Source organism: Peromyscus maniculatus, chromosome 2, assembly GCF_049852395.1.
Source record: "Peromyscus maniculatus bairdii isolate BWxNUB_F1_BW_parent chromosome 2, HU_Pman_BW_mat_3.1, whole genome shotgun sequence".
NCBI lineage: Eukaryota > Metazoa > Chordata > Mammalia > Rodentia > Cricetidae > Peromyscus > Peromyscus maniculatus.
The window spans coordinates 168905627-168928779 of NC_134853.1; the positions used below are offsets into that span (position 1 = coordinate 168905627).

Here is a 23153-nt window from a genome sequence, read left to right on the forward strand (position 1 = left end):
ACCAGACAAGGGAAGGGAGACTTCCTCCCCCGTGTAGGCACTGCGGCCTACAGTGAGCAAGAACAAAGTCTCCTACACAGATGAGATGCTCCCAGCCAGTCTGCCTGGCTAAGATTCCTGGTTCTCCCACCACCTGCTGATGAAGCTAACCCGGGTGAGAGGGGCTCACTTCTCTCACCTGTAAAATGGATGACTGCGTGATCAGATCGTATATGGTCATTACCAGAACTAAGTGTGCCATATATGCATCATAAACAGCGGGACTGGCCAGACACCTCAGCAGGTCAATGTTCTGCCACCAAGCCTGATAACCAGAGTTTGAGTCCCAGGACCCATATGGTGGAAAGAGAGAACTCACTCCCTAAAGTGGTCCTCTGACCCATATGTTTACACCATGGCATGTGTGGGCACATACACACCCCCGCATGCATGTGCGCACTCGCGCACACACACACTAAATATAATGAAAGGTTTACTGTAGGACCTTCATGTGGTACATACTCTTGTGTTGAGCCATCTACTAGCCCCCCATTTAAGTTCATGACTCTCAGAACACCCACAGTGGGCCCTGCACTGCCCCGGCCCAGTGACGCAAAAGCCCAGATGACTTTGCCTGCAGAAGTCCCCATCCGGCCGGAGGACAGACTGGTAAACACATAAGTCTGCATCCGATGTGATAAGACTGCTGGGGAGGGACCAGGCAGTGCCGTGGGAGCACAGGGGACGAGTGATTAATTTTGCTTCAGGGCTGGGGAGTCTTTGCAGAGGAGGTGACATTTGAGCCCGACTTTGAAAGACGAGCTCTCCGTGGAACTCAATCTGGACCCGGTGCCAAGACAGTCAGCCTCAAAATCAATCCCGCCACCCAGAGGAGGGCAGCTGGCCACAGACCACCTTCCGAACTCTCCCTGCCCTGAGAACGCCCAGCTGCCCCACAGTGTGGGTGTCCAGACGGTCTCTGGAGACTCGCCCACATTTCCATGTACAACCTGACGTCATTCCCGCACCGTCTAGCCTGTCCACTCATCGCCAGCTTGGGGCTCTCATTTCCAGGCAAACTCCCTTAGCCTCTGCCCCTTGAAGGCAACTCACATTTTCTTCCCCTAATAAGAATGATCATGACCTCTTTTAAAGGGCATCAAACCCTTTAGAGAATGCATCACATGTCTCAGAAGAGTCAAAGCAGGGCTTCATCTCAGCCCTGCCACCAACGACAGAGTCCAGGGACGGTGACACCATTTCTCAGCCTCACTTGCCCGCCGGTACATTTGAGTACAGCCCATTGCCACGAGGCTGGGATGGTTCACAGACAGGAGGATTTTAGAACAGGATCCAGAAAATGGTGGGCAATCAAGCGCTGGTATCCTTAAGTGAACACACCCGCCCCTCTCCACCACCCAGGACCCCCTGCTCTGGCCAGCATTCCTGAGCTATTTTGTGATAAACCCAGGGGACCCAGGGCAGCCTGGATTTGAATCCTGGTTCATCTGAGTGCTGGCTGGGCAACTCCCAGTAAACCTGTTAAATTCCTGAAAGGACGAGGGACCTTGAGGGTTTCATCATAGGCCACAGAGATGAGTGCTCAGATAATGTCTGTCCCCTTGATGGCCACCTGCTGTCAATACACACTCAGCCACTGCTGACTTCTAGAAAGCACATCCTTATCGCTGGCACCTGACCTCTGGGCTGTGTCCTGCTTCCCTCCCCACCCACCCTTCACAGACCCAGCACGTTGATGGCTCCCTGGGAAATACTAGCAGTCTAATTCTCAATTGTCTTGGGCCTGCTCCGAGCAAGTGGCTTCATCCAGACAAGGGTACGCTTCCTGCAGACCCCTCCACAGAGTCCTTCTGTCCTGCGGGGAGCATCCTGCTGACACACACTGATCATCCTTCAGTGTTGTCTGAACTACTTGCTGAGAGGATCCCGACCACTCACTCCTTCCAGAGCACACCGTGTAAGAACCCACGGCTTCCCTCGCATTTCTAATTTTTTTCAACACGAACGGCAGGCACGGAGGACGAACGTGTTTTTGGGACTCCGCAGACCATGGCTGTTGTTTTTGAATTGTTGGCAGCAAGGACTCCACCAAAATACTCAAGGTCAAGAGACCAGCGTGGTTCTAGGCAATGTGTACCTCTTAAAATGGTGACAAATATGTTATTTAATTTTAATGAGCGTTTTTGCATCTCAAATCTAATTACAGCATTATCAAGCCCTGCTTTGAACTGCAGGTGGCTTCTCATTACGTGTGTGGAGCTGCCACGGGCACTTCTCGTGAATACTAATAACTGCCTGATTTTACTATCTGTTAAAAAAAAAAAAAAAGAGTTTCAGGGACTTGGAAGGCCTGACTTTATAAAGCGTCTGTGGAGGCAAACCACTTGGCTATGCAGCTTAATTAAAAAAAAATAAATACTGTGTATGGCCACCCTGGAGAGTGACAGTTCAGGAAATGGCCGAGGGGAGCGTGGTCTCCGCCTGGGAGCAGAGACATGCCCGCCCGCAGACTCTCGCTCTCTCCAGCGCCTCACTGCAGTCTTGTTGTATAACATTCAAATCCCCCAATTTGCTCGCAGTTCAGAGAGAACGGTTCCGTCAACAGATTTTCTGGGTGACAGACTTCAGTAATAGGCCTGGAGCCGGAAGTCTCTGGGGATGCACTCCAGAAGCCTGTTGGGTGGACAGGTCCGGGGAGATGCCTGCAACCTGTCACAGAAGCCATCCGAGACGGGCTGTGGCTCTCTCCTGGCCAGGCTGGCTTGGGGGAGGGAAGGCCGGAGCAGCAGCTGATCCACGGCTGTGGGTGAGAAACTCTGCAGGCCCTGAATAGGCAACACTGTCAAACTGGTGGCCATGGCTCCCTGCTGGTGGGCTGGTACAATGTCTAGGTCTCTGTGTTGTTTGCTTACTTGGACAGTTTCCGGGGTTGTACCCACCTCCTAGCTGGCACTGTCTTCAAGGGGGCAGGTCTTGAAGGGCAAGGGTGCCCTCCTGTCATCTCCACTCAGGAAGATGCCGACGGTGTGTGAAGTGCAGGGTACGGCCGCTATCTCTCACTGTACGACATCTAAGGCAGGGCTGCCAGCACAGGACAGGGGAGGCTGGCGACCCAACTATGGCCCCCCTTCTCTACTTCCTGTACATCATAGTCTAGATTTTAAGTGTCTCCAAAGGTCCATTAGTTAAATTAAATAAATACTGCGCGTGGCCACCCTGGAGGTGGCAGCTCAGGAAGCAGCAGAGGGGCAGTGGACACAGCGCCAAGCTGGAGGTTTGGTCTTGCTCTTGGCACCAGCAGCAGGTGGTGGAGCCTGACAGACAGGAGCGAGGGGCCGCAGTGAACTTCGATCCTTCTTCTCTCTGCTTCCCGGCTTCTCACCATGAGGTGAGCAGTTACCTCTAGCACATATTCCTGCTGCAATATCCCAACCACAAGCCCAAGAACAAGAGGGCCAAGTGACCATGACTGAGTTTCTGAAACCACGGGACAAAGGAGACCTTTGCTCCTTCACGTTGATTGGTTCCCAGATGTTCTGTCCCAGCAACACAGATCAACACACCCTCAGACTTCCTCAAATCCAAGCCCTTCCTGTGTCCAGGTCAAGGGGCACATGCTCAAGGTGGCTGTAGGTCCTGATCTCCACCTGCCTGTGGTCAACAAGGGGAAAAGTCCCCTGAGAGACGTCGCCACTCTCCCCATCCTCAGAACTTGTGACTCCGTTACATTTGGTTGTAATCTGAGTGGGATTCAAGGCGGCTCATGTGCTACAATATAGGCCTCCTGTGGCGATATTTGGAGGTGGTGAGAACTGTTCAAGGTTGGCACTTGGGACATAGTAACCTGGGCGTTGGGGACACTGCCCTCTAGAAAGAATGACGGTGGTCTCATGGAGTTAGCCATTCTCAGGAGAGTGGGTTATTGTGAGGGAGCCCCTCCATGGTTTCTATCTCTTGATCTGGACACAGGCTCAGAGCCACCTGCATGCTCTACCACTACACCATCTGCCCTGAGGCAACACAGTTGGGGGCAGGAACACACCCCATCAGAGCCGATGTCATGCTGCTTGGATTTTTAAGTTCCACATTTTTTTAAGGTAGCCAACCTTGGGCATTTTGTCACAGTGATAGAAAACGGATTGATACACATGACAAAAGGGACTTGGGATTACCAGTGCAATGAAGGGCCCTCATGAGTTGACCCTGAGATGCAAAGCTGTCCGTCCAGCTGTACCCAGTGTGGTGTCATGAATCCTTACAAGTGGAAGACGAGGGGCGGAGAAGAGATCAGAGAAAGCACCATGAGGGGATCTGGCCTGCTGTCGCTGACTTCAGAGACAGAGGATACATACACAGACATGTAGACACAGACACACAGATACAGACACACACACACCCATGAGACACCCAGACACATACATACACAGACACATAGACACAAACACACAACGAGCCAAAGGAAGCAGGCAACCCTGAATGCTGGAAAAGGCAGAGGAAGGAATCGCCTCCAGATTGCAAAACTCCAGCCTGTAGTCGCCTTGATTCCAGCCCTGTGAGGCCCGTGTGAGGTTCTGGCTTCAGAACCATGATCCAAATGTGTTGTCTTAACCCCTGAAATCTGAGGCAACCTCTGTGCAACAGTAAGAAAAGCCTGGGGTCAGGCTTCCTGTAAGATATATATATCTCCATATATATACATATACATACACACACACACACACACATACACACACACATATATGTTTTAAACAAACTGCAGTTCTCCTTAGGTGTGGGGTATGAAAGCTTTGTTTTCAGACTTATCAGCACTGAAGTGTGAGTCTCCATCATCCTGTACCTGACTGAGCTCTGAGGCTTTACATTGCTCAGGCCCACACCCAAGGTGCCCAGACCCTAGATTTTGCTCTTAAGCCCAAGAATTGCACACGGCTCAGTGGTTAAGACAAAAGACCCTGAGTTCAGTTCCTAGCACCCACATCAGGTAGCTCACAATGACCTGTAACTCTAGTCCCAGGGGATCTGATGCCTTCTCCTAGCCTCTGCACACACACACAGAAACACAGACATATAGATACAGACACACAGATATAGAGACACACAGACACAGATACACACACACATACACACACACACACACACACACACACACACACACACACACACACGAGACACCCAGACACATACATACAGACAGACATACAGACACAAACACACAAGACACAGACATATAGACACAGACACACAGAGAGACACACAGACACAGACACACACAAGACACAGACACATTCACACAGACACACACAGAGACACAAACACACAGAGACACAGAAACATACACAAGACACAGATACAGATACAGAGATACAGACACAGAGACACAGACACACACACACATAGACACAGACACACACGCACACGCACTCGCGCACACGCACACACGGCCACCAGGAGGGCTACAGCAGCAGCACCCCTGAACCCCGCAGAAGCCTCTGGCACTCCTAACTGCCTGGGCAATGCTGACAAGTTCTTGTGGTAGGCGAGGCTCTAGAAGGACCCTGGTCATCTGAAGGCCCACAGCGTGCCCAGGGTTAGCCTGTCCTACAGAACGCCCCTCAACTCCAGTCCCAATAGATGGGGGAGTTAATAGGTCAACCCTGAACACCTCCCTTTTTTAAGAGAACAGGGGTTCATGGCAAAAACGATAAAGTTTCCTTCCTCACAGGGCCATCCTGGGTGCTGCCTCCCTGAGCCTGTTAGGCCTAGTTATCTACACAACATGGTCACACAGGCACTGTCCCACCGACAAGTTCACTGAAAGGGAATTTACAGCCTAATTGTGCAGCTGTTGCCTTCTGGGCTGGCTTTCAGAGATGTTCCACAAGCACGGTCATCATTTAGTCACGTGTTCATCTCACAACTCTACTGTAATCACTGTTGTTAACAGCAAATGGCAGACAAGATCATGAAGTGGGCCAGCCATGGAGCTAATGGACCCCAGGACAACCACACCTGTAACCCCACGGAGTTCTCCAGAAGGCCAATCAGACCCATAGCACCCCTAAAATTGACCATGAACTTCAAGTGCACCTAAGTCTCCAGTTGGTGGAGGCCCAGTGGAGTGAGGTCTTCCTCCAGAGACTGCTATGCGGGCAGAGGTTTGGGGTCCCCCTACAGGGAACAGCCCCCGGGGCCTGCTGCAAGACAGTAGTGTCTGGGTGGATTTGAACTCAGGGAGCAGAGTAGACCCTCAGCACATTTCTGTGCTTTAGCTCCCAAACAAGGCTCTGCTGCTGCATCTTCTCATGCAGAACATGCTAGAAATCCGGCTACCGACGAGGCTGAACCTGGTCTCCTCGTGTCCTCTTTCCTTCTCCTCTCTGTCCGTCACCTGGAGGGCTCCTGGGTTGTACAGGACATGAGAGGGAAAGCCTTCCGGGTGGCCAACTTCTGCCATTGGTGATGGTGCAGGACTGCAGGACAAGAAGGGATCCAGATCTGATCCCCCATCAAATCGGCTTCCCCCACCTACAGGCGGCACAACGGAGGCCTCCACAGCCCAGTCAGAGTGAACAACGTGCCAAGACTGTAAAAGATGGCACAGAGATGTGACCCCCAGCAAGGCTGTCGGCAGAAACCTGCTCTACCTGGCAATCCCAGTGAGAACAGAGCGCAGGGCACGCTCACCCAGCACACCAAGGCCCAGGTACTCGGGTGTCCTGTTTACAGAGAAGGTAAGTCATGAGGGCATGGGCTGCACCTCCTCTACACTGTGCCACACTGAAGCCAGGACGCCACCGTGCTGAACTGACCCCACAGCTCTTCTAAATGCCCCACCATACTCTCCATTGGCCCATGGCTATAAATAACAGTGACCTCTCTGCCTAGACTGGGCCTGACTCTAAACTGCTACAGCTCTAGCATGCTGAGGGCCAAGTGCCTTCATGCCCAGGTCAGAGGACTGGAGAGGAAGGGGGGTGGGGGAGATGGGGTAGATGCTGACCCAGTGTCTAGAACCATCTAGCCTCGGGTTTCTGCTCCCCACTCCCAATCCTGACTCATCTGAAGCCACAGTCAAGAGTAGTTGGAGGTGATTAGCGAGAGGATGGGTACTCTTCGAAATATGGTTAATGAGGCTGGAAGACTCACTTCCAGATTGCCGGAGCCGCAGAGCAAGATGCAAGGACCAGAGACAGCAATCAATAAACACGAAGCTTTTCCAGCAGAGAACAGTGAGCGTGAGCGGAAGGGAAATCGAAACGCTGACCTGGAAATCAGGCTGGCATGCTGAGAAAGGTCAGGGTGGTCCTGAGAAGTGGGGGGGTGCAGGGACCAAGAGGAAGCCCTCCTTGTCAACGGGAGGAGGGAAACAGGCAGCTGAGGAGGGCCAGCCAGCCCTAGGCATCTCTGCTGTGCTCGGAAATAAGCTCCAAAGACTGGTGTGGAGGGTCACAGGCGCAACCCCAGCATTCAGGAGGCTGAAGCAGGAATGTTGCACAGGTCTGAGGCCAGCCTAAGCTATACAGCAAGCTCCAGTCTCAAAAAAAAAAAAGTTGTTTTAAGGGGGAGTTAGGGAGATGGTTCAGTGCCTAAGCATGTTTGCCACACAAACTCAAGGACCTGAGTGTGAGTTCCAACACCCACACTGTGTGGCTGGGGGAGGAGCTGAAACAGGAGCTTCCTGGCCAATCTAGCCAAAGAAAGTTAGACGCCAGATTCAGTGAGAGACCCCATATTTCAAGAGAATGGAGCAGAGAGTGAGAGAGGACTGAGCAGGACAGCTGATGTCCTCCTCTGATCTCTACACACATCAGGCATGCACAGCTGTACACACCCACAGATGTACACAGATGGAAGGAAAAAGAAAAGGATCAAGAAACCAGCTCCCACAGCAGGGCAGTCCCCTGTGTGAGCTTGCAGGGCCGACCTGCGTAAGCTCAAGCCAGACAAAATTCCAGCATGGCGAAAGGAGGTGGCCACCTTGTCTCACCCCCAGCCAAGGAGCTATTGGCAAGTGGTAGCTTCTGGGAGAGGGAGAGACTGTTTGCTTCAAGGGTGTGGCCTCTAGTAAGTCGACCAAGCTCCACACTCAAGGATCTGTGGGTAGCGCAAACCTGAGTCAATGGGCATAAAAAACCAAAGAGAACACAGAGCTGAGTGGGGAGGAGGAGGGGTGGACCTGAGAGATGGAGGAGGGGTGAATGCGATCAAAATACACTGAAATTCTCAAAGAAACAATAAAGACATTTCAAAAGAATGTACTCCCACTTAACCTGCACGAAAAGAGAAATAATCAGCAGACTCCCATTTGCTCTGCATTGACCCCACCCCCTGCTGTGTCTACTGAACTTTCGAAATGCATGGTCCTTAAGGGTTTGAGTCTGTACCCAGTCTACTCCAAGCTCAGAGCCTGTCTCCTTGGTGACCTGGGGCAAATGACTTAGCCTCCCTGTGCCTTGGTCGCCTCGTCAGTAGGGTCCACACCCTTCACACTGCTGTGCAGCAGACAAGGTTGGTACAGAGCAACCACCCTAGAACAGGAGGCTGGAGCCTTTCTTCCTAGGCGCCAGAGCCAAACTCAGAGCTCAAGGTTGCACAAAGTAACTTGAGGCTGAGGAGGGGCCTAGCCAACCACCAGGTCATGAGATAAGAGAGGTTGATCGGACAGCGGGGCCCTTTTAGGATAAATGCAAGCGTCAGGGCTGTGGGATAGAAAGCTTCCCTTGTCTGCAGCCAGACTTGGGCTTCCGTGGTAAGAGAGCCATAGCCTGCCCTGAGCACCAAGCACCCTCCTGGGTTCCTCAGTCCCCACCCAGCACAGTACCAGGCACTTCTGCACACGGCTCATGCCCCTCACTGGTAATACACTGGCCAGTCAGGAGCCCCTCCAGGTGATACCCAGGTGACACCCAGGTGACACCCAGGAAACCGCAACGTGGGAGCTGCTCTCAAACTGGCTGCTCAGAAAAGCACAAGCTTCCAGGAAATGATGAAAAACAGGCAAGTTCGTCACCGCGCGTGGATGACTGCAGAAGGCTCCCAGGCAGGACCCACACCTCCCCGACTGGACTTGACCTTTCTGGTCCCACTCTGGAGGTCAGCAGTATCAGAAAACCTGTGGAAATGCAAAGTGCGGTTGGGGCTGAAGGACCGTGGCTTCTCTGTGTAAACTAGTCAGTAACTTCGAGGCTCTCACACCACTGCTGCGGTCTTCATACCTGCATAACGCTCAGCCATTTTGTGAGGATTGTGTGCTGTGTGTACCAAAGAGACCACTGAGAAAAGAAGGAAATGGACTGAGCACTGCGTTGTTTTTGAAAGGCCTTCAGCAAGCTCTGAAGTACATTGACGTCCACACCCTTGAGTGACAGCATCCCTTACTCAGAGCAGACTCTGGGCACAAGGAGGTGACAGGGACATACGAAAAGAAGAGACTAGGGTTGAGGATGTGGGAAATCCCAGAGCAGGCTACCCCCGCTTGGATCCCAAGCTTGTTGTGAGAAAGGGAAGACCCATTGCGAGGTGTGACCTGGTCCCCAAGCAGAAAGCACACTTGGGTGTGGCAGAGAACCAGGATGGCAAGGAACACACAGCAGGGACCAGCTCCCTGTGTGAAGGCACACTACCTACCATGGTCCTGGACCAGCTCTGACCCCTGGGGCTTCTCTGTAACCTGCAGGGCCCCACATAGTCTATGGTAGCCAGGAACATGCATATCGAGAGAGAATATTCTCATTTCTAGATCCTTTGCTCTCCATCAGGCTGGGCTGGGATCCAGGAGTGGGAACCACAGTTTAACTTCTCGAAGCTGCGACAGCGGTGCAGACAGAACATGACGGGGTAGCCGCAGGACGGGCTATTAGGCAAACATTAACAACCGTGTTTGCAAAGAATGTTTAATGACTAGGGAAATAGTCACAATATGTTGTCAAACGAAAAAGGAAGCCAGAAGAAAACACAATCCTGGCATTACCGAATACAACAAAATAAACGCATGCCTTGATGCTCAGAAAGGGGCTGGAGGAGAGAAAACAACATCAGCCTCTGGGCAGGGACACCTGGGGCAGACCGCCGCTCTCCCCTTAATGTTTTCTGCGTGTTTCAAATGCCTGACAAGAAGAATATTTTTACTATCACAAACGATTGTGTTAAAATGTATTATTTAAACAATATTTCTTTCCAAAGAAAAATCTTCATTATTTTATCCGATCTAACACCAGAAACATCCAAACAACCTGCAATGATTTAGAAGTGACACATCCCCCGAGGGCCATGTGTTGACAGTTTGGTTCCCAGCTGGTGGAGCTCTGACTTTTAATTGATGGATTCAGCCAATGAGAGACCATAATCTGAGAGTTTCACTGGGAAGAGGCAGGGACTGGGAGGTGGGACGTTACTGAAGGAGACGGACCATGGGAGTCGCAGTGCTTTAAGTGAGAAACGGCCCCCAGAAGCTCATATGTTTGAATGCTTGGTTGCCAGTTGGTGGGGCTGTTCAGGGGGGCTTCTGAGTTGTGGCCTTGTTGGAGGAGGTGTGTCACTGGGGGGGGGGGTGGGCTTCGAAGTTTCTAATCCCAGCACTCAGAAGCCAGAGGCAGGCAGATTTGTGAGTTCAAGGCCAGCCTGGTCTACAGAGCGAGTTCCAGGACAGCCAGGGACACACAGAGAAACCCTGTCTGGAAAAACACAAAGTCCATGCCAGGCCCAGTCTCTTTCCTCTGCCTCCTGCTTGTGGATCAGTTGTGAGCTCCCCGTCACTGCTTGCTCCAGCGCCATGCCTGCCTCCCGCCACCACGCTCCCTGCCATGATGACCAGTGGATTAACTCCCTGAAACCATTAGCAAGCTCCCAACCAAACGCTTCTTTCATAAGTCATGGTGCTTCTTCCCAGCAATACAACAGTAACCAAGGCAGGATGTGTCTTGTCTCTGCACCTCTGGCTGCTTCTTGGCCGCCATGAGGTGAGCAGCCTCTTAACGCGCTTCTCTGACCATTGTGCTCTGTCTACCTCAGGCCTAAGGAACCAGACCACCATGAACTGAAATCTCTGAAACCAGAAACCAAAATAAATCCTTCCCCACCTTCTTAGATATGTTGTCACAGAAACAAAAGGCTGGCTAAAACAACCAACCCACTGTTGGTTGTTATTCTTTAACATATATAAATATCACTATAGACGAACTAACGACCAGTATGGTTATTCAGACAGCAAGCTGGAAGGAGGGATCTGCCGGACAGAGACTGAATGGGTGGGAGATGGGAGACTGGGGTTGGAGGTGTGGTTTAAGGAAACAACAGGAAATGCCTCTAGATCTGGAAAGTAAGAACATGACCTCACACTCCTCTGGACCCCAGCCTTTCCATGTCTCACAACTGCACTGTACGTGACTAATACTTTTATTGCACTTGGGGGTCCCACCCGTGGCTCACCATCATCCAGAGCATCTGCATGCCTCACCGCACAGCCATGCGGCCCTGAACAGTTTGCTTGGCATGCCTTCTAGCTACACTGAACTTGACAGTTTACACTGCACACCTCAATGATATTGTATTTGAACGTTTGTGTTCATTCCTCAGTTACACTGTGCTCAGCAGCTCCACCCACACCTCACAGTCATCCAGCAGATGATGGTGTGTGTGGCAAACCAGTCAGCCACACCTACACCTGACAGTGTGCACACAGCCTCAGCCTAGACACCCTACCGTGGGCTCACAGCAGCATTTCCAGGCTAGGCCTAGACTCTCTCTGCTTCAATCGTGGTGGAAGAGATCAAAGTCCATGGGGTTGAGGAAAAGGCGCAGAAGTCTCTGCAGCCTGACTGAGGGGATCTGGGAGAAGCATCTCCTCTTCAGACATCTCCAGGGTCTCCAGGGGGTACTATCTGCACAGGTCTGTGCTTCACAAAGATGGTCTCCGCAGACTCCATGCCACGCCAGAACCTATTCTAACCCATTTTACAGATGAGAAAACAGATCTCTGGTTCTTTCAACAGGAACTTGCTACATGCATGACAGACTCCTTACTTCCAAACATTCTCCCTCCCATTCATCCCTCACACTGTCCCCATGAGATAAGACACAAGTGACAAAGGTTAGAGAGATGATGGCTACGACATGGACTAAATTACTCCACTAAAGCCATCTGCTTGGCAGAAGCCAATCTATTATTCAACCGCTTAATGACAGATCCACCTGACCTAGATCCCACACCTGCAGAGGGCCTCAACCCAGATCCCACACCTGTGGGTCCACCTGACCTAGATCCCACACCTGCGGGTCCCCCTGACCTAGATCCCACACCTGCGGGTCCACCTGACCTAGGTCCCACACCTGTCAGTCCCACCTGACCTAGGTCCCACACCTGTCGGTCCCACCTGACCTAGATCCCACACCTGTCAGTCCCACCTGACCTAGGTCCCACACCTACAGATCCTCCTGACCTAGATCCCACACCTGCAGATCCCCCTGACCTAGATTCCACACCTGCAGATCCCCCTGATCTAGATCTCACACCTGAAGATCCCCCTGACCTAGATCCCACACCTGCAGATCCCCCTGACCTAGATTCCACACCTGCAGGTCCCCCTGATCTAGATCTCACACCTGAAGATCCCCTTGACCTAGATCTCACACCTGCAGATCTCCCTGACCTAAATTCCACACCTGCAGATCCTCCTGATCTAGATCTCATACCTGCAGATCCTCCTGACCTAGATGCCACACCTGTGGGTCCCCCTGATCTAGATCCCACACCTGCAGATCTCCCTGACCTAGATCCCATACCTGCAGATCTCCCTGACCTAGATGCCACACCTGCAGGTCCCCCTGATCTAGATCCCACACCTGCAGATCTCCCTGACCTAGATCTCACACCTGCAGGTCCCCCTGACCTAGATCCCACACCTGCAGATCTCCCTGACCTAGATCCCATACCTGCAGATCTCCCTGACCTAGATCCCACACCTGTAGATCCCCCTGATTTAGATCCCACACCTGCAGATCTCCCTGACCTAGATCCCACACCTGCAGATCCCCGATCTAGATCCCACACCTGCAGATCCCCCTGACCTAGATGCCACACCTGCAGATTTCCCTGACCTTGATCCCACACCTGCAGGTCCCCCTGACCTAGATCCCACACCTGCAGATCCCCCTGATCTAGATCCCACACCTGCAGATCTCTCTAACCTAGATCCCACACCTGCAGGTCCCCCTGACCTAGGTCCCACACCTGCAGATCTCCCTGACCTAGATCCCACACCTGCAGGCCCCCCTGACCTAGATGCCACACCTGCAGTTTCCCATGCAGGCTGAGGTGTACTCCTATTTGTCCTATGATTCTCTGTCCCTTCGCCACACTTGATCCCAGGAAAGTGGAGAAAAGTACATTCCCTCCTCCAAGCCTTTCCCTGGGTTCTGTGGGAATTCCTGGCCCCTGAGGTTCTATACAGCTCCTAGGCCACAGCCACAGGGAAAAGCAAACTGGGGCTGGGGATGTCACTCAGTTGGTAGAGAACATGCACACCACTTGTGGCTGGAGCACTTTCTAACCTATTCAAGATCTCCACGGTGAACGTGATGCAGTTGTAAGAAATCACTCTTCCCTTTGAAGCAGCTGAGGGCTGGGGATGCTGTCCCCATGCTCTGTTCTCAGATGTAGCCTTGGAAGGAAGTTGGCACCAAAGGTGCCTGGGTTCCTTTTTTTCCCCATTCCTTGTTCCCACACGCTCAGCCCTGATGCCAAGCAATAACCCAAGCTCAAAGTTAAACTTATAACTAAAGACCACCCCCACTGAGACAGGAGCCTATAGGTGTACCCAGTGAGGGAGTACTTGCCAACATGCACAAGGCTCTAGGTCCCATCTCACCACTGATAGAGAAATGGCAAGAAAGGAAGGGAGGGAGGGAGGGACAGAAGGAGGGAAGAAGGGAGGAAGGAAGGGAAAAAAGATGAAGGATGATAGATAAATACATACATACACAGATGATAGATAGATAGATAGATAGATAGATAGATAGATAGATAGATAGATAGATAGATATAGATGAATGATAGATGGATTATAGATGATAGAGATAGTTAATAGATGGATTATAGATAGATGAATGATATAGATGATAGATGATAGATAAATAGATAGATGATAGATGGAAGATAGATAGATAGACAGACAGACAGAATACACACAGACAGATGGACACGTAGCCTTACTAGTCCTGGCTTTTCTCAGTATTTGTCTTGTATGCAAAGTGAGAGCGTGTGGGGTATCTTGAAAGCAGAAGGCTGTGCCCCTCCTCAACATCTCCACCCTGTGCTTGTTCCCCATCACTATCCACTGCCCCTGGACAGATAAAGCCCCTGCTCTGGATCCAAGAGGCACCGTGGCTAGCTGAGCTGGGAGCCAGTTGGCAGATAGATGCAAAGATTCCTGTGTCCTTGGGGGAGTCCCAATCTGGCTCTGCACTGAATGTGCTGCTAGCCTCAGCGAGCCACCCAGCCATCTGCATCTTGTCCCTTCCCCGTCAGGTGGGGACAATGGCTACTCTTCCGAGACCAGTGCAGAAAATGAATGAGTCAATGCCCAGAAGGGCCTGAGTGGGATTCAAGGACAATCAAGCTACTTTGTCACTGTCCCTTCTGGACTCAGGAAGGTTTTGTAGTTTGGGGGATGATTCCATAGTTTGACACCGTTTGAAAAATGAACTTATTAAGCCAGGTAAGCTATGAGACAAGACTGAGGCTCAAATACACAAAATGACTCCCCCATGGTCATACAGCGACGTTGCTATGGGTCTGTCTGCCATGCCTAGATTCTGTCTACTCCCTCCTAATCCTTCCTGTGGGTGGCCTGCCTTTTTTGTAGCACTGCAGTGCCCTGTCAACTCCAGGCCCCTGCCTCTAGGGAGATCTGTCATTCTTGAGCAAATACTGGCTTTGGGGGTAGAATAGAAAAAGCAAATTCATGAGGGGGCCAACATTGGCTTCCCAAGATTCTCTTCACAGCATCATCTGTGATGTCTGGGAAGCAGGGCCACCCTGTACCTGTCCGTCTGTCCCAGGCAGTGGAAGAGGCTGTGTTCTCATGTGGGAACTTTGAAATCTCAGTCATTCAAGGACCCTCAACCCCTTAACACTCTCTTCTTACCCAACCCATTTCCCCAGGAACCTCAGGCACTGGGTCTGAAGTACAAACAATTTATCTTGTTTCAATTAATCATCAGTCCTCAGGACAACGTCTTGGAGTGGATTAGTCACAAGGACTGATTAGTAGAACTTATCTAAGAAAAGACCAGAGTTAGTATTAGCAGGGCTCTTATGTCACCAGATGGTCTCTTCTCTGGGTCTCCCTGGAAGATTATCCCACTCTCAAGGGAGCAGCAACATCAGCAACATCAGAGTGGAGCAATACACAGAGACTCGCCAGAGAGCAAGAACACCCGCCATCATGGCCTTCTAGGAAGGGCTAGCTTTGTATTTTCTTAGCCCTTTAATGGATTTCCTTAATTGTCTCCTGGCTTGTGATGAAAAGAAAACAGGTAAAGAATTTAGGGGTCAAACACTGGACCTGAAGGGAGATCCTTTTGTTCACGAGCCGCGTGCACAGAGCACTTCACCTCTCTAAGCAGCAGGCTTCTGAATTCCAGCAAGAAGAAATTCACGCTGAATGAGGATTAGTGGATCACTGGACAGAACTGTCAGTGCAGTGTCTGGGCATCATCGGCCACCTGTTACTCAGCCTCCCCCAGGGCCATCCTCTCGTCAATGAAATGGGACGTAGGTTGCTGAGAAGATGAGAGAACCCACAATAGAACATACATATAGTGGCACATGCCAATAATCCCTATTAATCCCAGAGTTAGAGGGCCGAGGCAGGAGGATCCTGAGTCAGCTAGGGCTACATACACAGTGAGAATTTGTCTCAAAGTGGGAGGGGCTAAAGAGATTCCATGGTTAAGACTACTTGCAGAGAGCCTGAGTTTCATTCCTGGTACCCAAATCAGGCAGCTCACACCTGTAACTCCAACTCCATGAGATCTGATGACCTTTTCCAAGGGTACTCACACACACACACATATGTACACACACTTACACACATGTACAAACACACACACAGAGTTAAAAATAAATCTTTAAAAATTAAAGGCCCAGCATGTTCCTGTGTCATTTTGCCCTTACTATGTACATGCATACAAATACACACAGGGAGCGTCCAGCTGCCCAGAGAGGAGCTTAGCCCTCACAGAAAGGCTTTTATCATTTGCCACTAAACCTTCTAAAATGCCATCAGTCAGGTTGGTTGGCATCTCTCCCAAACCCCGGTATCTATGGAGAGAGAAATGTCTCAGCAGGGAGAAGGCATCTCAGTAGGTTGCACACAAGAGACAACTCTGGTCCTAACACAGAGTCCTCATACAATTTGCTTGGCATCCCTAGGGCTCTCGGTTTCACAGTCTGTACAATGAGAACAAAAGGGTCATCGTTTCAGTAGAGTGAGGGCTACTGTGTGTTCATCTGTTCCTCCTTCCCACACTGCAGTACCACAGGGATAACTGGACGGGGAAAAGAAGCACAGGCACATAGACTAGAAAGGAAGAAGCAAACGTGTCTTCATTTGCAAATTAGAGAATCCTATACACAGAAAAATCCCAAGGAATCCACGAAAACATGATTAAATTAATCAGTTCAGCAAGATCGCCACAGAGAGCATCAATGGGCGAAAATCAACAGCGTCTCTGTACATTTGCAGGAACAATGCTAAAGATGAGATTAAGAAAATATTTCCATTTTCAACAGCTCCAAAAGGACAAACATAGTGGGTAGCTGTTCCAGCTTTGACCTTGAAACACTGCCCCTAGGGGGACAGCGGGTAGCTGCCACACCCACCTATGACCTGCCCCTGGGGCGTGGCTGAGAGGGAGCCCCTTAAGACTCGAGGTGCGTATGTGCTTGCCCCTTCTGGATACCTCATGGTCCTGGAAGCTGGATGGTAGGCCAAACCAGATTTATTTGCTGGATGGTACCTCATCTATCCCGGATCCTGAAACCAACCCCTATTAGCTGTGAGTTACTCCAGAAATAAACCTCTCTTGATTACCAGATAAATTACTTGGAATTGTCTCATTAATTACAGTTATACAAAGGCTTTAAAATTGCTGGCAAAAGAAAAATAAAAGTTAAACTCTTGAAACCACACATAGTAAAGAAATTAAGGTACTCAAAAATGGAAAGGCATCCCATGTTCATGGATCAAAAGACAACTAATTATTATCAAGATGACAATGTTCTTCAATATGATCTCTAAATTCAACACAATCCTTATCAAAATCTCAACGGGCCTCTTTGAAGAAATGGTTTATTTGACTCTAAAATCTATAGGGAAATATAGTAGATCCAGGACAGCCAAGAAAACAAAACAAAAGACTCACATTTCCTGATTTCAAAACTTATTCCCAGGCTACAATAGTCCAGACAGCATGGCTCTATCAGGAGGGACAATGTGGAGATCATGAATAAACAGCTTGCAAATAATCCCTCACAGTTATGGTCAACTGACCTACAAAGCAGGCAATCCAAGAGATAAACAGTGCTGGGACAAGGAGGTGTGGACAATGGAGATGCATCCCTCCCTCATACCACACACAAGAATTAACTCAGCGTGAACCAAAGACCCAAGTCTAAGAGCTAAGGCTGTAAGCTCTTAAGAGGCCTAGGGCTCTGTCTCTGTGATGTTGTTAGACAGCATTGTCTTTGTTTAAAAAAAAAGAAAAAAGAAAAAGCAACACAAAGAAATAGGAAAAGGAAGAAAGGAAGGGAGGCAGGCAGGCGGGATGGAAGGAAGGAAGGAAGGGAGGGAAACAGGAAGGAAGGAAGGAAGGAAGGAAGGAAGGAAGGAAGGAAGGAAGGGAGGGAGGGAGGGAGGGAGGGAGGGAGGGAGGATGGAAGGAAGGAAGGAAGAAAGGAAGGAAGGGAGGGAGGCAGGATGGAAGGAAGGAAGGAAGGAAGGAAGGAAGGAAGGAAGGAAGGAAGAAAGGAAGAAAGGAAGGAAGGAAGGGAGGCAGGATGGAAGGAAGGAAGGGATGGAGGGAAGAAGGAAGGAAGGAAGGAAGGAAGGAAGGAAGGAAGGAAGGAAGGAAGGAAGGAAGGAAGGAAGGAAGGAAGGAAGGAAGGAAGGAAGGAAAGCAAGAAAGGCAGAAAGACAAGAAGGCAGGCAGGCAGGAAGGAAGGAAATAAGGCAGGCAGGCAGCCAGCCAACAAGCTGAATACCATCAAAATGTCAAACTTCTGTTTCTCTAGGACACTGTTGCAAAAGTAGAAACACAAAATAGAAATTTTCTTTTAGAAGCAGCATATCTGATAGAGGCCCTGTGCCCAGAATATATAAAGAGCCCCCAGAAATTTGCCCTCTGACCTCCACACATGTGCCATGGTGTGCATGCACTGCCCTGGCCCCAATAATAAGTGTTTTTTAAAGAACTCTTATAATTCAGTAATTAGAGACAACCCAGGCTGGCCAGATAACCGATAGGTAAAAGCATGTGCCGCCAAGTCCCGAAGCCTCAGCTCCATGTCTGGACCCACGATAAATGGAAAGGAGCAGCTGTCAGAAGTTGTCTTCCGCTTCCATACATTCTCCATGGCATGCACACATGCAGACCTCTCTCTGTGTGTCTCTCTGTCTCTCTGACTCTGTGTGTGTGTCTGTCTCTGTCTCTTTCATAATAACAATAAATAAATATTTTTAAATAGCCCTCATAACGCAGTAATAAAAAAGACCGCTCGGGCTCCTGAGATGGCTCAGCGGGTAGAGATATTTGCTTCCAAACCTGAAACTTAAGTTCAGTCCTCAGAACCCACATGGTGGAAAGAGAGTTACCCTTTGATCTACACATACATACCTTAGCATGCATGTCTACTGCTGACAAAATAAATAAATGAATGTAAAAAGCTATTTTAAGGCAAAGAACGTAAGCACCATATCACTGAAGAATGCTTACAGTAACACGTGAAAAGATACCTATCATCAATGATAATCAGGGGGCTTCCAATCAAACCCAATGGGACAGCCTCTCATAACCAATAGGACAGTCATAATTAAAAAAGAAAGAAAATTCCCATGAAGATATAAAGAAATTGGAATTCCTGCACGTGGCTATAGGAGTATTAAGTAGCATGGCAACTTTGGAAAATAGCCCGGTAGCTCCCAAATAGGACACACAGTTAGCAACAATGCTCCTGGATATCCACCCAAGAGAACCAAAGTGGCCAGAGCCCTACCATATGCCCCATGAAAGGGGCTGTGAAGAATGGGTCATAGCCACACACACCGGAAAGAACTCAGGTTCCATCAACTGGTAAAGAGAATGTGTCACATCTAAACGATGAAACGTTATCCCACAATAAAAATAGAAATGGAGCTATGAAAGACATTACACGTATGAACCTTGAAACCACCAACATAAGTCTCAAAGCCAGACACCAGGGCCATACACTCCCTTATAGGTACCAATAAACCCTCAACTGATGGCGGCAGGATTTTGAAGGATTCTGGGATTGAACCTAGGAATGCATACATGCTGCTTAAGCACTTTACCTATAGATCAATACATCTCTCAACCCTCATCAGGGAAATTTCTATTTGCAGTGGGTGATGATTAAGGGGACCCACAGCTGGCCAAAGCGCAGAGAACCCAAGACAGCCGAGTGTTTGACTGTAAAGGGGACATCCATGCCAAAACCTCCAGCAGGCTTTTTCCTTTTGGGCCGCCAACCAGCTTCCACATGGTGACATGGAGACTTCTTACCAGTTATGAATGCCCGCCCTTTCCATAGCTCCCGTTTCAATCTGTTTGTCCGCGCTCTGCCTCGGGGCTTCTTACCTTTCTCTCTGTATTCCTTGCTTTCACTGCTTCTTTGTCTGGCAGCTCTGGCTTCTGGCCCCGATGTGTCTCCCTCCTTCTCCCTTGTTCTCTTCTTTCTTTTTTCCCCTTCTTCTTTTCCTGTTTATTCTCTCTCTTGCCAGCCCTGCCTATCCTTCTCCTGCCTAGCTATTGGTTGTTCAGCTCTTTATTAGACCAATCAGGTGCCTTAAGCGGGCAGGGGAAACAGATGCACCACATCTTTACACAATTAAACACATGTCCTTACATCGTTAAACAAATGCAGCACAAACAAATGTATCACACCTTTACACCGTTAAAGTAACATTCCACAACGAACCCCTCCTCCCAAGGCTCAGGAATCATTGCAGAAGAGTGTAAAAGCCAGAAGACTGTAAACAGATACAACAGTGTCCTCAGGACCCAGCAGGGAAGCTGTGCACATGACCTCACAACAGTTATGGCAGCATGGACTAGAGCTCTGCAAACTCAAGCCAGACCAAATCCCGGCTTGGAGAGGGAACGTGGACACCGAGTCTCACCCCTAGACGAACGCTATAAGCAATTGTTAGCTGCTGGGAGGAGGAGAGTCAGTGTTAATGGAGTAGCCCCCTGGTGAGTCCACCAGACTCCAGTGGAAGGCCACACATCCAAGACGCATGGGCAGCGCCAAATGGACATGATGCATGAAAAAAAAAGAGGATACAAAGCTGAGTGGGTCAAGAAGGGTTGGATCTGAGGGACTGAGAGAGTCAAAACTCACTATGCAAAATTCTCAAAGTTCTCATTTAAATATATATATGTCAATTATATAAAACATTAGGTGGGATAATTAATGCTATTTATAAAGAAGAGTCAAGTCAAAAGAGCTGGGGTGCAGAGGGGTGTGGCACAGTGCCAATCAGCATCACTGGAGCTGAGACCCGAGAGGAAAAGGGAACTGGGACACTCTGGGAGAAGACAGGAAAAGGGACAACTTGCTTTGGAGAAGCACAGCAGGAGCACACCCCTGAAGGAAACTGGGTGTGGCTACAGAGGGTGGAGCCGGTGGCAAGGGAGGCAGGCTGGGTGACCCCAGGCTCTGCCCTAACAGCCTCAGCTTCTCCACCTCAGCCAAGTCAAGAACTGTCACTGTTCAGCATGAGTTTCAGGACTCACTTCTGATCTGCACACCCATGTTCACAACAGCCAAGGGCCGGAAGGAACCAAGTGTCCACTTACGGATGAATAATAAACAACCTGGCATAGCCTTTAAAAGACTGAAGCGGTGACACCTGCTCCAGTACAGATGAGCCCTGAGAGCTTGACGCCGGGGAAGGAGACGGTCACAGAGGGACATGTGCTGGGAGGGTCACACCTGAGCATTCCTACAGCAGCTAGAGTCACAGAGCTGCAGGGGAGGCCTCGGGGCTGGCAGGGGTGGGCTGCCCAGTTCATGTTTAATGCAGGTGGGCTTCAAGTTAGGGATGATGAAAGGGTTTGAGGGGACAGTGGTGGTGGTGGATGCATAGCATAAGTACTTTATGCCCCTGGACAGGACAGTTCCTGGTCATGGAAATGAAAACTTTTGTTGCATTTAGGCCTAGCCATCCAATGGAGTGTAGAACAGGGTAACATGTACAGAGCGGTCAGCATGCTACCCTGTGGGTCAAAGGCCCTCAACAGAAATCTCCAGAAGCTGGAAGGGACACAGCATCCCTCCCACACCCTGTATTAGTGGGTTCATTCTCACAGCCTGCCCAAGGGAACAGTATGCCCACACCACCAGGCCAGAGTCCCTCCTACCCTAGCAGCCCCAGGCTGCCCTGCACAGCACTGAGGCCGCAGGGCCACCCAGCCCATCAGCCCTCTAGGGAGAGCCTGCCCTGCTCTTCTGTACTTGTCTCTGCCAGCTCCACTCTGCACAAAGAGCCATGGCCTGGACTCTGGGCTTCACCCACCAACCAAATGAAGAGGAATATTTTATAAAACAGTAAGCCTGCATGAAATTGCTAAGCACATATATAAGGCTAATGCCACTGCTATATTAAAATACTAAATTCATTTTTATACTTTTTTATTTAAATTGCTGGGGCCACTTGCCATAGTTGATTAAAAATTCTAAGCAGGGTGTATTGTGTGGGCCAATTATGAAGCAGGGTGTAAGTGCTGTTAACATTACTTGGAATGTACAGGAAACCATTTGTGAAATGAAAATTCTTCTTTTAAAAAAAAGGTTTAAAAGGTGAGAAGTACCAGGGCTGGTGGCGCAGACTTCTAATCGCAGCCTTTCGGAGGCAAAACTGTAAGGTTAACTGGAGGATTCATCCTTAACTGTAAAGCAAGTTCAAGGGCAGCCTGGGCTACATGAGAGTCTGGCTCAAAAACAAAGTGGATTTAACGATATTAAAAGGAGAAAGAGTCAGGCGGGACAAAGGCAGAGGCAGGTTTGCAAAGAGCTCATGCAGACACCAAGAATGGCAGCCTAGTGGGTGTGGCTTCCCCCAAGCCAGCAGCACCGTCCCAGCCCACCCTGCTGGACCAGTTGGTCATTCATCCTAAACTTGTTCTCCTCTTCCTCGGGCTCTTCCATGGCTGAACTTACAGGGACCCTGTGGTACAGACTCTGTTCCCGCTTTGAGGGCCGTCCCATTGCCACACAGATGTGAGAGGGGAGCCGATGCACTTTGGCTCCGGAGGAGAAATCCATTCATTCACTCAGCCACTAAGCATTTGCTCATGGTTCCTCCATGCTAGGCACTGTCTTAGTTAGTAAGGACCCTGGGATGAACAAGTAGACAAGGTCTGAGCCTGCCTGGATCTTGCACTGAATCAGGGAGATAACTAAGCACAAACCCTCAGAGAGTAAACAATCACCATGGAAACAAACTCCAGTGCTATGATAGTGATGGATGTTCGCTTTGGTTTAGGCAAACAAGGGAACATTTCCTCAGGGTGGGACCCGGGCAAAAGGGAGGACTCACATGATAGGTCCAACAACAGTGATCAAAAAGGGCGTGGGCACAGGGAGAAGGGAGCGCCTGTCCCAGCGAATCGAGCTGAAAGGGACCCTGAGATTGAAGACAAGGAGACCAGGAAGCCTTCAGAGGACCCATCAGAGCTACTCTCCTGAATGCTAGCTAGCGGACAGCATCGGGGTCCCAAGCACGGAGCCTGTGCGTGTGCCAGCAGCTCCATGGCCCGTTGACACATCACCATGGTGATTCCCTTCCTTGGGAAACAACTATGTTTGTTTTCTTTTCCCTATTCTGGACTGAGGCCATTTGATAATTACAAAA

General features: G+C 50.0%; 1 protein-coding gene across 12 annotated transcripts in view; it reads right to left on the minus strand.

Moving 5' to 3' along the window:
• Camta1 (calmodulin binding transcription activator 1) overlaps nt 1-23153 on the minus strand; it is an 862623-nt gene that overhangs the window by 688730 nt on the left and 150740 nt on the right. The window lies entirely within an intron of this gene.